A 14,550-nucleotide genomic window follows, 5' to 3' on the forward strand; every position below is an offset into this window, starting at 1 on the left:
CGGGAGCTTGGCCGGCTCCGAAAATATTTTCGATTGGAGCTCGGCCGGCACCGAAAATATTTTCAAAGGGGGCTCGGCTGGCACCAAAAATATTTTCGACGGCGTGTTGGCCGGTGCCAAAATGTTTTCGACAGAGGCTCGGACGGCCCCGAAAATAGTTTCGACGGAACCTCGAACGGCGCCGAAAATATTTTCGACGGGATCTCGGCCGGCGTCAAAAATATTTTCAACGGGAGCTCGGACGGCCCCGAAAATATTTTCGACAGGACCTCGACCGGTGCCGAAAATACTTTCGATGGCAGCTCGGCCAGGGGCGAAAATATCTTCTACAGGATCTCGGCTGGCACGGAAAATATTTTCGACGGAAGCTCGTCCGGCACCGAAAATATTTTTGACAGTACCTTGACCGGTGGCGAAAATATTTTCGACGGGAGCTCGGCTGGCTCCGAAAATATTTTCGATTGGAGCTCGGCCGGCACCAAAAATATTTTCAACGGGGGCTCGGCCGGCACCAAAAATATTTTCGACGGCCTGTTGTCCGGTGCCAAAATGTTTTCGACGGAGGCTCGGACGGCCCCGAAAAGAGTTTTGACGGGACCTCGAACGGCGCCGAAAATATTTTCGACGGGAGCTCGGACGGCCCCAAAAATATTTTCGACAGGGTCTCGGCCGGCTCCGAAAATATTTTCGACGGAGCTCGGCCGGCTCTGAAAATATTTTCGATTGGAGCTCGGCCGGCACCGAAAATATTTTCGATGGAAGCTCGGCAGGCATCAAAAATATTTTTGACGGGATCTCGGCCGGCGTCCAAAATATTTTCGACGGGAGCTCGGACGGCCCCGAAAATATTTTCGACGGGGTCTTGGCCGGCTCCGAAAATATTTTCGATGGCATCTCAGCCGGCTCCGAAAATATTTTCGATGGGAGCTCGGCCGGCTCCGAAAATATTTTCGATTGGAGCTCGGACAGCACCGAAAATATTTTCGACGGGAGCTCGGCCAGCACCGAAAATATTTTCGATGGCGTGTTGGCCGGTGCCAAAAAGTTTTCGACGGAAGCTCGGCCGGCGTCAAAAATAGTTTCGACGGGACCTCGAACGGCGCCGAAAATATTTTAGACTGGAGCTCGGCCGGCGTCAAAAATACTTTCGACAGCAGCTCGGATGGCCCCGAAAATATTTTCAACAGTACCTCGTCCGGTGCGGAAAATATTTTCGATGGGAGCTCAGCTGGCACCGAAAATATTTTCGACGGGAGCTCGGCCGGCACCGAAAATATTTTTGACAGTACCTTGACCGGTGCAGAAAATATTTTCGATGGGATCTCGGCCGGCACCGAAAATATTTTAGACGGGAGCTCGGATGGCTCCGAAAATATTTTCGACAGGACCTCAACCGGTGCCGAAAATATTTTCGATGGGAGCTCGGCCGGCACCGAAAATATTTTCGACGGGAGCTCGGCCGGCCCCGAAAATATTTTCGACAAGGTTCTGACTGGCACCGAAAATATTTTAGATGGGGGCCCGGCCGGCACCGAAAATATTTTTGCCGGTGTCTCATCCGGCACCGAAAATATTTTCGATGGAGGCTCGGCCGGTGCCTAAAATATTTTCGAAGGCGGCTCGGCCGGCTCCGAAATTATTTTCGACGGGAGCTCAGCCGGCTCCAAAAATATTTTCGATTGGAGCTCGGCCAGCACCGAAAATATTTTCAACGGGGGCTCGGCCGGCACCAAAAATATTTTCGACGGCAAGATGGCCGGTGCCAAAAATGTTTTCGACGGAGGCTCTGTGGGCCCCGAAAATATATTCGACGGGGTCTTGGCCGGCTCCGAAAATATTTTCAACGGGATCTCGGCCGGCACCGAAAATATTTTCGACAGTACCTCGACCGGTGCCGAAAATATTTTCGACGGCGGCTCAGCCAGCACCGAAAATATCTTCGACAGGATGTCGGCCGGCACCGAAAATATTTTCGAAGAAGCTCGTCCGGCGTCAGAAATATTTTCGACGGGAGCTCGGATGGCCCCGAAAATATTTTCGACAGTACCTCGACCGGTGCTGAAAATATTTTCCATGGGAGCTCGGCCGGCACCGAAAATATTTTTGACAGTACCTTGACCGGTGCGTAAAATATTTTCGATGGCAGCTCGACCGGCACTGAAAATATTTTCGACAGCAGCTCGGCCGGCTCTGAAAATATTTTCGATGGGAGCTCGGCCGGCTCCGAAAATATTTTCGATTGGAGCTCGGCCGGCACCGAAAATATTTTCGGCGGCGTGTTGGCCGGTGCCAAAAATGTTTTCGACGGAGGCTCGGACAGCCCCGAAAATAGTTTCGACGGGACCTCGAACGGCGCCGAAAATATTTTCGAAGGGAGCTCGGCCGGCACCGAAAATATTTTCGACGGAAGCTCGTCCGGCACCGAAAATATTTTTGACAGTACCTTGACCGGTGGCGAAAATATTTTCGATGGCAGCTCAGCCGGCTCCGAAAATATTTTAGACGGGAGCTCGGCCGGCTCCGAAAATATTTTCGATTGGAGCTCGGCCGGCACCGAAAATATTTTCAACGGGGGCTCGGCCGGCTCCGAAAATATTTTCGATTGGAGCTCGGCCGGCACCGAAAATATTTTCAACGGGGGCTCGGCCGGCACCAAAAATATTTTCGACGGCCTGTTGTCCGGTGCCAAAATGTTTTCGACGGAGGCTCGGACGGCCCCGAAAATAGTTTCGACGGGACCTCGAACAGCGCCGAAAATATTTTCGACGGGAACTCGGACAGCCCCAAAAATATTTTCGACAGGGTCTCGCCCGGCTCCGAAAATATTTTCGACGGGAGCTCGGCCGGCTCTGAAAATATTTTCGATTGGAGCTCGGCCGGCACCGAAAATATTTTCGATGGAAGCTCGGCAGGCGTCAAAAATATTTTCAACGGGATCTCGGCCGGCGTCCAAAATATTTTCAACGGGAGCTCGGACGGCCCCGAAAATATTTTCGACGGAGGCTCGGCTGGCATCCAAAAGATTTTCGACACGATCTCGGCCGGCACCAAATATATTTTCGACGGGGTCTCGGCCGGCTCCGAAAATATTTTTGACAGTACCTTGACCGGTGCGGAAAATATTGTCGACGACGGCTAAGCCGGCTCCGAAAATATTTTAGACGGGAGCTCGGCCGGCACCGAAAATATTTTTGACAGTACCTTGACCGGTGGCGAAAATATTTTCGACGGGATCTCAGCCGGCTCTGAAAATATTTTCGACGGGAGCTCGGCCGGCTCCGAAAATATTTTCGATTGGAGCTCGGCCGGCACCGAAGATATTTTCAACGGGGGCTCGGCCGGCACCAAAAATATTTTCAACGGCGTGTTGGCCGGTGCCAAAAATGTTTTCGACGGAGGCTCGGGCGGCCCCGAAAATATATTCGACGGGGTCTTGGCCGGCTCCAAAAATATTTTCAACGGGATCTCAGCCGGAACCGAAAATATTTTCGACGGAAGCTCCGCCGGCGTCAAAAATATTTTCAACGGGAGCTCGGACGGCCCCGAAAATATTTTCGACAGGACCTCGACCGGTGCCGAAAATATTTTCGACGGCAGCTCAGCCGGCTCCGAGAATATTTTCGACAGGAGCTCGAACGGCTCTGAAAATATTTTCGATTGGAGCTCGCCCGGCACCGAAAATATTTTCAACGGGGGCTCGGCCGGCTCCTAAAATATTTTCGACGGCGTGTTGGCCGGTGCTAAAAATGTTTTCGACGGAGGCTCGGACAGCCCCGAAAATATTTTCGACAGGACCTCGACCGGTGCCGAAAATATTTTCGACGGGAGTTCGGCCGGCACCGAAAATATCTTCGACAGGATCTCGGCCGGCACCGAAAATATTTTCGATTGGAGCTCAGCCGGCTCCGAAAATATTTTCGACGGAAGCTCGGCCGGCGTCAAAAATATTTTCGACGGGAACTCGGACGGCCCCGAAAATATTTTCGACAGTACCTTGACCGGTGCGGAAAATATATTCGACGGCGGCTCAGCCGGCTCTGAAAATATTTTCGACGGGAGCTCGGCCGGCCCCGAAAATATTTTCAACGGGGGCTCGGCCGGCACCAAAAATATTTTCGACGGCGTGTTGGCCGGTGCCAAAAATGTTTTCGACGGAGGCTCGGAGGGCCGCGAAAATATATTCGACGGGAGCTCAGCCGGCTCCGAAAATATTTTCGACGGGAGCTCGGCCGGCTCCGAAAATATTTTCGATTGGAGCTCGCCCGGCACCGAAAATATTTTCAACGGGGGCTCGGCCGGCATCGAAAATATTTTAGACGGCGTGTTGGCCGGTGCCAAAATATTTTCGACAGAGGCTCGGACGGCCCCGAAAATAGTTTCGACGGGACCTCGAACGGCGCCGAAAATATTTTCGACGAAGGCTAGGACGGCCCCGAAAATATTTTCGACAGCGTCTCGGCCGGCTCCGAAAATATTTTCGACGGGATCTCGGCCGGCACCGAAAATATTTTCGACGGAAGCTCGGCCGGCGTCCAAAATATTTTCGACGGGAGCTCAGACGGCCCCGAAAATATTTTCGACAGGACCTCGACCGGTGCCGAAAATATTTTCGAAGGGAGCTCGGCCGGCACCGGAGATATTTTAGACGGGAACTCGGCCGGCACCGAAAATATTTTTAATGGGGGCTCGGAAGGCCCCGAAAATATTTTCGACAGTACCTCGACCGGTGCCGAAAATATTTTCGACGGTGGCTCGGCCGGCTGCGAAAATATTTTCGATTGCAGCTCGGCCGGCACCGAAAATATTTTCAACGGGGGCTCGGCCGGCACCAAAAATATTTTCAACGGCGTGTTGGCCGGTGCCAAAAATGTTTTTGACGGAGGCACGGACGGCCCCGAAAATAGTTTCAACGTGACCTCGACCGGCGCCGAAAATATTTTCGACGGGAGCTCGCATGGCCCTGAAAATATTTTCGACAGGGTCTCGGCCGGCTCCGAAAATATTTTCGACTGGATCTCGGCCGGCACCGAAAATATTTTCGACGGAACCTCGGCCGGCGTCAAAAATATTTTCGACGGGAACTCGGACGGCCCCGAAAATATTTTAGACAGTACCTCGACCGGTGCCGAAAATATTTTCGACGGGAGCTCGGATGGCCCCGAAAATATTTTCGACAGTACCTCGTCCAGTGCCGAAAATATCTTCGACAGGATCTCGGCCGGCACCAAAAATATTTTAGACGGGAGCTCGGCCGGCACCGAAAGTATTTTCGATGGAAGCTCGGCCGGCACCAAAAATATCTTCGACGGGAACTCGGACGGCCCCGAAAATATTTTCGATGGGAGCTCGGCCGGAGCCGAAAATATTTTCGATTGGAGCTCGGCCGGCACCGAAAATATTTTTAAAGGGGGCTCGGACGGCCCCGAAAATATTTTCAACAGTACCTCGACCGGTGCCGGAAATATTTTCGACGGCAGCTCAGCCGGCTCCGAAAATTTTTTCGACGGGAGCTCAGCCGGCTCCGAAAATATTTTCGATTGGAGCTCGGCCGGCACCGAAAATATTTTCAACGGGGGCTCGGCCGGCACCAAAAATATTTTAGACGGCGTGTTGGCCGGTGCCAAAATATTTTCGACAGAGGCTCGGATGGCCCCGAAAATATTTTCGACAGTGTCTCGGCCGGCTCCGAAAATATTTTCGACGGGATCTCGTCCGGCACCGAAAATATTTTCAACGGAAGCTTGGCCGGCACCGAAAATATTTTCAACGGAAGCTTGGCCGGCGTCAAAAATATTTTCGACGGGAGCTCGGATGGCCCCGAAAATATTTTCGACAGTACCTCGTCCGGTGCCGATAATATTTTCAACGGGAGCTCGGAGGGCCCCGAAAATATTTTTGACGGAAGCTCGGCTGGCGTCAAAAATATTTTCGACGGGAGCTCGGCCGGCACCAATAATATTTTCGACGGGAGCTCGGCCAGCACCGAATATATTTTCAACGGAAGCTCGGTCGGCACTAAAAATATTTTCGATGGCGTGTTGGCCGGTGCCAGAAATGTTTTCGACGGAGGCTCGGAGGGCCCCGAAAATATACTCGATGGGACCTCGAACGGCGCCGAAAATATTTTCAATGGGATCTCGGCCGGCACAGAAAATATTTTCGACGGAAGCTCCGCTGGCGTCAAAAATATTTTCGACAGGACCTCGACCGGTGCCAAAAATATTTTCGAAGGGAGCTCGCCCGGCACTGAAGATATTTTAGACGGGAGCCCGGCCGGCACTGAAAATATTTTTAACGGCGGCTTGGATGGCCCTGAAAATATTTTCAACACTACCTCGACCGGTGCCGAAAATATTTTCAACGGCGGCTCGGCCGGCACCGAAAATATTTTTGACGGGAGATCGGCCGGCACCGAAAATATTTTTGACAGTACCTTGACCGGTGGCGAAAATATTTTCGATTGGAGCTCGGCCGGCACCGAAAATATTTTCAACGGGGGCTCGGCCGGCACCAAAAATATTTGCGACGGCGTGTTGGCCGGTGCCAAAATATTTTCGACAGAGGCTCGGACAGCCCCGAAAATATTTTCGACGGGACCTCGGCCGGCGCCGAAAATATTTTCGACGGGAGCTCGGACGGCCCCGAAAATATTTTCGACGGGAGTTCGGCCGGCTCCGAAAATATTTTTGACGGGAGCTCGGCCGGCACCAAAAATATCTTCGACAGGATCTCGGCCGGCACCGAAAATATTTTCGATTGGAGCTCGGCCAGCACCGAATATATTTTCGACGGAAGCTCGGTCGGCACCAAAAATATTTTCGACGGCGTGTTGGCCGGTGCCAAAAATGTTTTCAACGGAGGCTCGGAGGGCCCCGAAAATATTTTCAACGGGGTCTCGGCCGGCACCGAAAATATTTTTAACGGGGGCTCGGACGGCCCCGAAAATATTTTCGACGGCGTGTTGGCCGGTGCCAAAAATGGTTTCGACGGAGGCTCGGAGGGCCCCGAAAATACATTCGACGGGGTCTTGGCTGGCTCCGAAAATATTTTCGAAGGGAGCTCGGCCAGCACTGAAAATATTTTAGACGGGATCTCGGCCGGCACCGACAATATTTTTGAGAGTACCTTGACCGGTGGCGAAAATATTTTCGACAGTACCTCGTCCAGTGCCGAAAATATCTTCGACAGGATCTCGGCCGGCACCAAAAATATTTTAGACGGGAGCTCGGCCGGCACCGAAAATATTTTCGATGGAAGCTCGGCCGGCACCAAAAATATCTTCGACGGGATCTCGGACGGCCCCGAAAATATTTTCGATGGGAGCTCGGCCGGAGCCGAAAATATTTTCGATTGGAGCTCGGCCGGCACTGAAAATATTTTTAAAGGGGGCTCGGACGGCCCCAAAAATATTTTCAACAGTACCTCGACCGGTGCCGGAAATATTTTCGACGGCAGCTCAGCCGGCTCAGAAAATTTTTTCGACGGGAGCTCGGCCGGCTCCGAAAATATTTTCAACGGGGGCTCGGCCGGCACCAAAAATATTTTCGACGGTGTGTTGGCCGGTGCCAAAATATTTTCGACAGAGGCTCGGACAGCCCCGAAAATATTTTCGACAGGACCTCGGCCGGCGCCGAAAATATTTTCGACGGGAGCTCGGACGGCCCCGAAAATATTTTCGATTGGAGCTCAGCCGGCTCCGAAAATATTTTTGACGGGAGCTCGGCCGGCACCAAAAATATCTTCGACAGGATCTCGGCTGGCACCGAAAATATTTTCGATTGGAGCTCGGCCAGCACCGAATATATTTTCGACGGAAGCTCGGTCGGCACCAAAAATATTTTCGACGGCGTGTTGGCCGGTGCCAAAAATGTTTTCAACGGAGGCTCGGAGGGCCCCGAAAATATTTTCAACGGGGTCTCGGCCGGCACCGAAAATATTTTTAACGGGGGCTCGGACGGCCCCGTAAATATTTTCGACGGGACCTCGAACGGCGCCGAAAATATTTTCGACGGGAGCTCGGACGGCCCTGAAAATATTTTCGACAGGGTCTCGGCCGGCTCCGAAAATATTTTCGACAGGATCTCGGCCGGCACCGAAAATATTTTCGACGGAAGCTCGGCCGTCGTCAAAAATATTTTCGACGGGAACTCGGACGGCCCCGAAAATATTTTCAACAGGACCTCGACCGGTGCCGAAAATATTTTCGACGGGAGCTCAGCCGGCACCGAAAATATCTTCGACAGGATCTCGGCCGGCACCGAAAATATTGTCGACAGGATCTCGGCCGGCACCGAAAATATTTTCGACAGGATCTCGGCCGGCACCGAAAATATTTTCGATGGGAGCTCGACCGGACCCGAAAATATTTTCGACAAGGTTCTGACCGGCACCGAAAATATTTTCGTCGGTGTCTCATCCGGCACCAAAAATATTTTCGACGGGGGCCCAGCTGGCACCGAAAATATTTTCGACGTCGGCTCGGCCGTCTCCGAAAATAATTTCGACGGGATCTCGGCCGGCTCCGAAAATATTTTTGACGGAAGCTTGGACGGCCCCGAAAATATTTTCGACAGTACCTCGACCGGTGCCGAAAATATTTTCGACGGGACCGCGAACGGCGCCGAAAATATTTTCGACAGCGGCTTGGCGGGTGCCAAAAATATTTTCGAAGGGGGCCCAGCTGGCACTGAAAATATTTTCGACGTGGGCTCGGCTAGCATCCAAAAGATTTTCGACAGGATGTCGGCCGGCACCAAAAATATTTTCGACGGGGTCTCGTCCGGCTCCGAAAATATTTTCAACGGGATCTCGGCCAGCACCGAAAATTTTTTCGACGGGGTCTCGGCCGGCGTCCAAAATATTTTCAACGGGAGCTCGGACGGCCCCGAAAATATTTTCGACAGGACCTCGACCGGTGCCGAAAATATTTTCGATGGGAGCTCGGCCGGCACCGAAAATATTTTAGACGGGAGCTTGGCCGGCTCCGAAAATATTTTCGACAAGGTTCTGACCGGCACCGAAAATATTTTAGACAGGGGCCCATCTGGCACCGAAAATATTTTCGACGGCGGCTAGGCTGGCGTCAAAAATATTTTCAACGGGAGCTCGGACGGTCCCGAAAATATTTTCGACAGGACCTCGACCGGTGCCGAAAATATTTTCGACAGGAGCTCGGCCGGCACCGAAAATATCTTCGACAGGATCTCGGCCGGCACCGAAAATATTTTCGACAGTACCTCGACCGGACCCGAAAATATTTTCGACGGGACCGCGAATGGCGCCGAAAATATTTTCGACGTCGTGTTGGCCGGTGCCAAAAATATTTTCGACGGGGGTGCAGCTGGCACCGAAAATATTTTTGATGGAGGCTCAGCCGGCTCCAAAACTATTTTCGACGGGATCTCGGCCGGCTCCGAAAATATTTTAGACAGGAGCTCGGCCGGCACAGAAAATATTTTAGATAGGAGCTCGGCCGGCACAGAAAATATTTTCGACGGGAGCTCGGCCGGCTGCGAAAATGTTTTCGATTGGAGCTCGGCCGGTAACGAAAATATTTTCAATGGGGGCTTGGCCGGCACCAAAAATATTTTCAACGGCATGTTGGCCGGTACCAAAATGTTTTCGACGGAGGCTCGGACGGCCCCGAAAATAGTTTTGACGGGACCTCGAACGGCGCCGAAAAGATTTTCGACGGGAGCTCGGACAGCCCCGAAAATATTTTCGACAGTACCTCGACCGGTGCCGAAAATGTTTTTGACGCCTGCTCGGCCGGCACCAAAAATATTTTAGATGGGAGCTCGGACGGCCCCGAAAATATTTTCGACAGTACCTCGACCGGTGCCGAAAATATTTTCGACGGGAGCTCGGATGGCCCCAAAAATATTTTCGACAAGGTTCTGACCGGCACCGAAAATATTTTAGATGGGGGCCCGGCCGGCACCGAAAATATTTTCGGCGGTGTCTCATCCGGCACCGAAAATATTTTCGATGGGGGCTCGGCCGGTGCCTAAAATATTTTCGAAGGCGGCTCGGCCGGCACCGAAAATATTTTCGACGGGATCTCGGCCGGCACCGAAAATATTTTCGACGGAAGGTCGGCCGGCGTCAAAAATATTTTCAACGGGAGCTCGGACGGCCCCGAAAATATATTCGACGGGGCCTCGGCCGGCTCCGAAAATATTTTCGACGGAAGCTCGTCTGGCGTCAGAAATATTTTTGACGGGAGCTCGGATGGCCCCGAAAATATTTTCGACAGTACCTCGACCGGTGCCGAAAATATTTTCGATGGGACCGCGAACGGCGCCGAAAATATTTTAGACGGAAGCTGGGCCGGCACCGAAAATATTTTTAACGGGGGCTCGGACGGCCCCGACAATATTTTCGACAGTACCTCGACCGGTGCCGAAAATATTTTCGACGGCGACTAGGCCGGCACCGAAAATATTTTACACGGGAGCTCGGCCGGCACCGAAAATATTTTTGACAGTACCTTGACCGGTGGCGAAAATATTTTCGACGGCAGCTCAGCCGGCTACGAAAATATTTTCGATTGCAGCTCGGCCGGCACCGAAAATATTTTAGACGGGAGCTCGGCCGGCACCGAAAATATTTTCAACGGCGTGTTGGCCGGTGCCAAAATGTTTTCGACGGAGGCAGGACGGCCCCGAAAATAGTTTCGACGGGACCTTGAACGGCGCCGAAAATATTTTCGACGGGAGCTCGGCCGGTGCCTAAAATATTTTCGACGGCGGCTCGGCCGGCTCCAAAAATATTTTCGACGGGATCTCGGCCGGCACCGAAAATATTTTTGACGGAAGGTCGGCCGGCTCCGAAAATATTTTCGACAGGAGCTCAGATGGCCCCAAAAATATTATCGACAGGAGCTCGGCCGGCACCGAAAATATATTCGTCGGTGTCTCATCTGGCACCGAAAATATTTTCGATGGAGGCTCGGCCGGTGCCTAAATTATTTTCGACGGGAGCTCGGACGGCTCCGAAAATATTTTCAACGGGATCTCGGACGGCACCGAAAATATTTTCGACGGAAGCTCGTCAGGCATCAGAAATATTTAAACGGGAGCTCGTCCGGTTCCAAAAATATTTTCGATTGGAGCTCCTCCGGCACCGAAAATATTTTAGACGGGAGCTCGGACGGCCCCGAAAATATTTTCAACAGCACCTCGACCGGTGAAAAAAATATTTTCGACGGGAGCTCGTCCGGCGTCAGAAATATTTTCGACGGGAGCTCGACTGGTGCCGAAAATATTTTCGACGGGGGCCCAGCTGGCACCGAAAATATTTTCGATGGAGGCTCGGTTGGCATCCAAAATATTTTCGACGGAAGCTCGGCCGGCGTCAAAAATATTTTCGATGGGATCTCGGCCGGCACCGAAAATATTTTAGACGGGAGCTCGGCCGGCACCGAAAATATTTTCGACGGCAGCTCAGCCGGCTCCAAAAATATTTTCGACGAGAGCTCGGCCGGTTCCGAAAATATTTTGGACGGGAGCTCAGCCGGCACCGAAAATATTTTCATCGGTGTCTCATCTGGCACCGAAAATTTTTTCGATGGAGGCTCGGCCGGTGCCTAAAATATTTTCGACGGGAGCTCGGCCGGCACCGAAAATATCTTCGACAGGATCTCGGCCGGCACCGAAAATATTTTCGACGGGTTCTTGGCCGGCTCCGAAAATATTTTAGACAGGAGCTCGGCCGGCACCGAAAATATTTTCAACGGGGGCTCGGACGGCACCAAAAATATTTTCGACGGCGTGTTGGCCGGTGCCAAAATGTTTTCGACGGAGGCTCTGAGGGCCCCGAAAATAGTTGCGACGGGAGCTCGGACGGCGCCGAAAATATTTTAGACGGGATATCGGCTGGCACCGAAAATATTTTCGACGGAAGCTCCGCCGGCGTCAAAAATATTTTTGATGGGAGCTCGGATGGCCCCGAAAATATTTTTGACAGTACCTTGACCCGTCGCGAAAATATTTTCGACGGCAGCTCTGCCGGCTCCGAAAATATTTCAGACGGGAGCTCGGCCGGCTCCGAAAATATTTTCAACGGGATCTCGGCCGGCACCGAAAATATTTTCGACGGCGAGTTGGCCGGTGCCAAAAATGTTTTCGACGGAGGCTCGGACGGCCCCGAAAATAGTTTCGAGGGGACCTCGAACGGCGCCGAGAATATTTTCGACGGGAGCTCCGGACGGCACCGAAAATATTTTTAGCGGGGGCTCGGACGGCCCCAAAAATATTTTAGACGGGGGCCCGGCCGGCACCGAAAATATTTTCATCATTGTCTCATCCGGCACCGAAAATATTTTCGATGGAGGCTCGGACGGTGCCTAAAATATTTTCGACGGGGGCCCAGCTGGCACCGAAAATATTTTCGACGGAGGCTCGGCTGGCATCCAAAAGATTTTCGACAGGATCTCGTCCGGCACCGAAAATATTTTCGATGGCGTGTTGGCCGGTGCCAAAAATGTTTTCGACGGAGGCTCGGCCGCCCCCGAAAATATTTTCAACAAGGTTCTGACCGGCACCGAAAATAGTTTAGACGGGGGCCCGGCCGGCACCGAAAATATTTTCGTCGGTGTCTCATCCGGCACCGAAAATATTTTCGATGGAGGCTCGGCCTGTGCCTAAAATATTTTCGACGGCGGCTCGGCCGGCTCCGAAAATATTTTCGATGGGATCTCGGCCGGCACTGAAAATATTTTCGACGGAAGCTCGGCCGGCGTCAAAAATATTTTCGACGGGAGCTCGGCCGGCACCGAAAATATATTCGACAGGATCTCGGCCGGCACCGAAAATATTTTCGACGGGAGCTCGGCCGGCACCGAAAATATATTCGACAGGATCTCGGCCGGCATCGAAAATATTTTCGACAGGACCGCGAACGGTGCCGAAAATATTTTCGACGGTGGCTTGGCCGGTGCCAAAAATATTTTCGACGGGGGCCCAGCTGGCACAGAAAATATTTTCGACGGAGGCTCGGCTGGCATCCAAAAGATTTTCGATGGGATCTCGGCCGGCACCGAAAATATTTTCGACGGAAGCTCGGCCGGTGCCAAAAATATTTTCGATGGGATCTCAGCCGGCACCGAAAATATTTTCGACGGAAGCTCCGCCGGCGTCAAAAATATTTTCGACGGGAGCTCGGACGGCCCCGAAAATATTTTCGACAGTACCTCGGCCGGCACCGAAAATATTTTAGATGGGAGCTCGGCCGGCACCGAAAATATTTTCGACAAGGTTCTGACCGGCACCGAAAATATTTTAGACGGGGGCCCGGCTGGCACCGAAAATATTTTCGATGGAGGCTCGGCCGGTGCCTAAAATATTTTCGACGGGAGCTCGGCCGGCACCGAAAATATCTTCGACAGGTTCTCGGCCGGCACCAAAAATATTTTCGACGGAAGCTCGGCCGGCGTCAAAAATATTTTCAACGGGAGCTCGGACGGCCCCGAAAATATTTTCGACAGGACCTCGACTGGTGCCGAAAATATTTTCAATGGGAGCTTGTCCGGCACCGAAAATATCTTCGACAGGATCTCGGCCGTCACCAAAAATATTTTCGACGGAAGCTCGTCCGGCGTCAGAAATATTTTCGACGGGAGCTCGGACGGCCCCGAAAATATTTTCGACAGTACCTCAACCGGTGCCGAAAATATTTTCAACGGGACCGCGAACGGCCCCGAAAATATTTTCGACAGCAGCTTGGCCGGTGCCAAAAATATTTTTGACGGGGGCCCAGCTGGCAATGAAAATATTTTCGATGGAGGCTCGGCTGGCATCCAAAATATTTTCGACGGAAGCTCGGCCGGCGTCAAAAATATTTTCGATGGGAGCTCGGACGGCCCCGGAAATATTTTCGACAGTACCTCGACCGGCCCCGAAAATATTTTCGACAGTACCTCGGCCGGCAACAAAAATATTTTAGACGGGAGCTCGGCCGGCTCCGAAAATAGTTTCGAAGGGACCTCGGCCGGCACTGAAAAAATTTTTAACTAGGACTCGGCCGCCGCCGAAAATATTTTCGATGGGAGCTCGGCCGGCCCTGAAAATATTTTCGACAGTAACTCGACCGGAGCCGAAAATATTTTTGACGGTGTCTCAGCCGGCACCGAAAATATTTCCGACGGAGGCTCGGCTGCCGTCCAAACTATTTTCGACGGGAGTTCGGCCGATACAGAAAATATTTTCGACGGGAGCTCGGCCGGCCCTGAAAATATTTTCGACAGTACCTTGACCGGTGCCAAAAATATTTTCGACGGCGGCTCGGCCGGCTCCGAAAATATTTTCGACGGGAGCTCGACCGGCACCGAAAACATTTTCGACGGGACCTCAGCCGGCACCAAAAATATTTTCGATGAGAGCTCGGCCGGCACCGAAAATATCTTCGACAAGGTTCTGGCTGGCACGGAAAATATTTTCGACGGAGCTTGGTCGGCGTCCAAAATATTTTCGACGGGAGCTCGACCGGCACCGAAAACATTTTCGACGGGACCTCAGCCGGCACCAAAAATATTTTACACGGGGCCCCGGC

Source organism: Haliaeetus albicilla, chromosome 5, assembly GCF_947461875.1.
Source record: "Haliaeetus albicilla chromosome 5, bHalAlb1.1, whole genome shotgun sequence".
Classification (NCBI taxonomy): Eukaryota; Metazoa; Chordata; class Aves; order Accipitriformes; family Accipitridae; genus Haliaeetus; species Haliaeetus albicilla.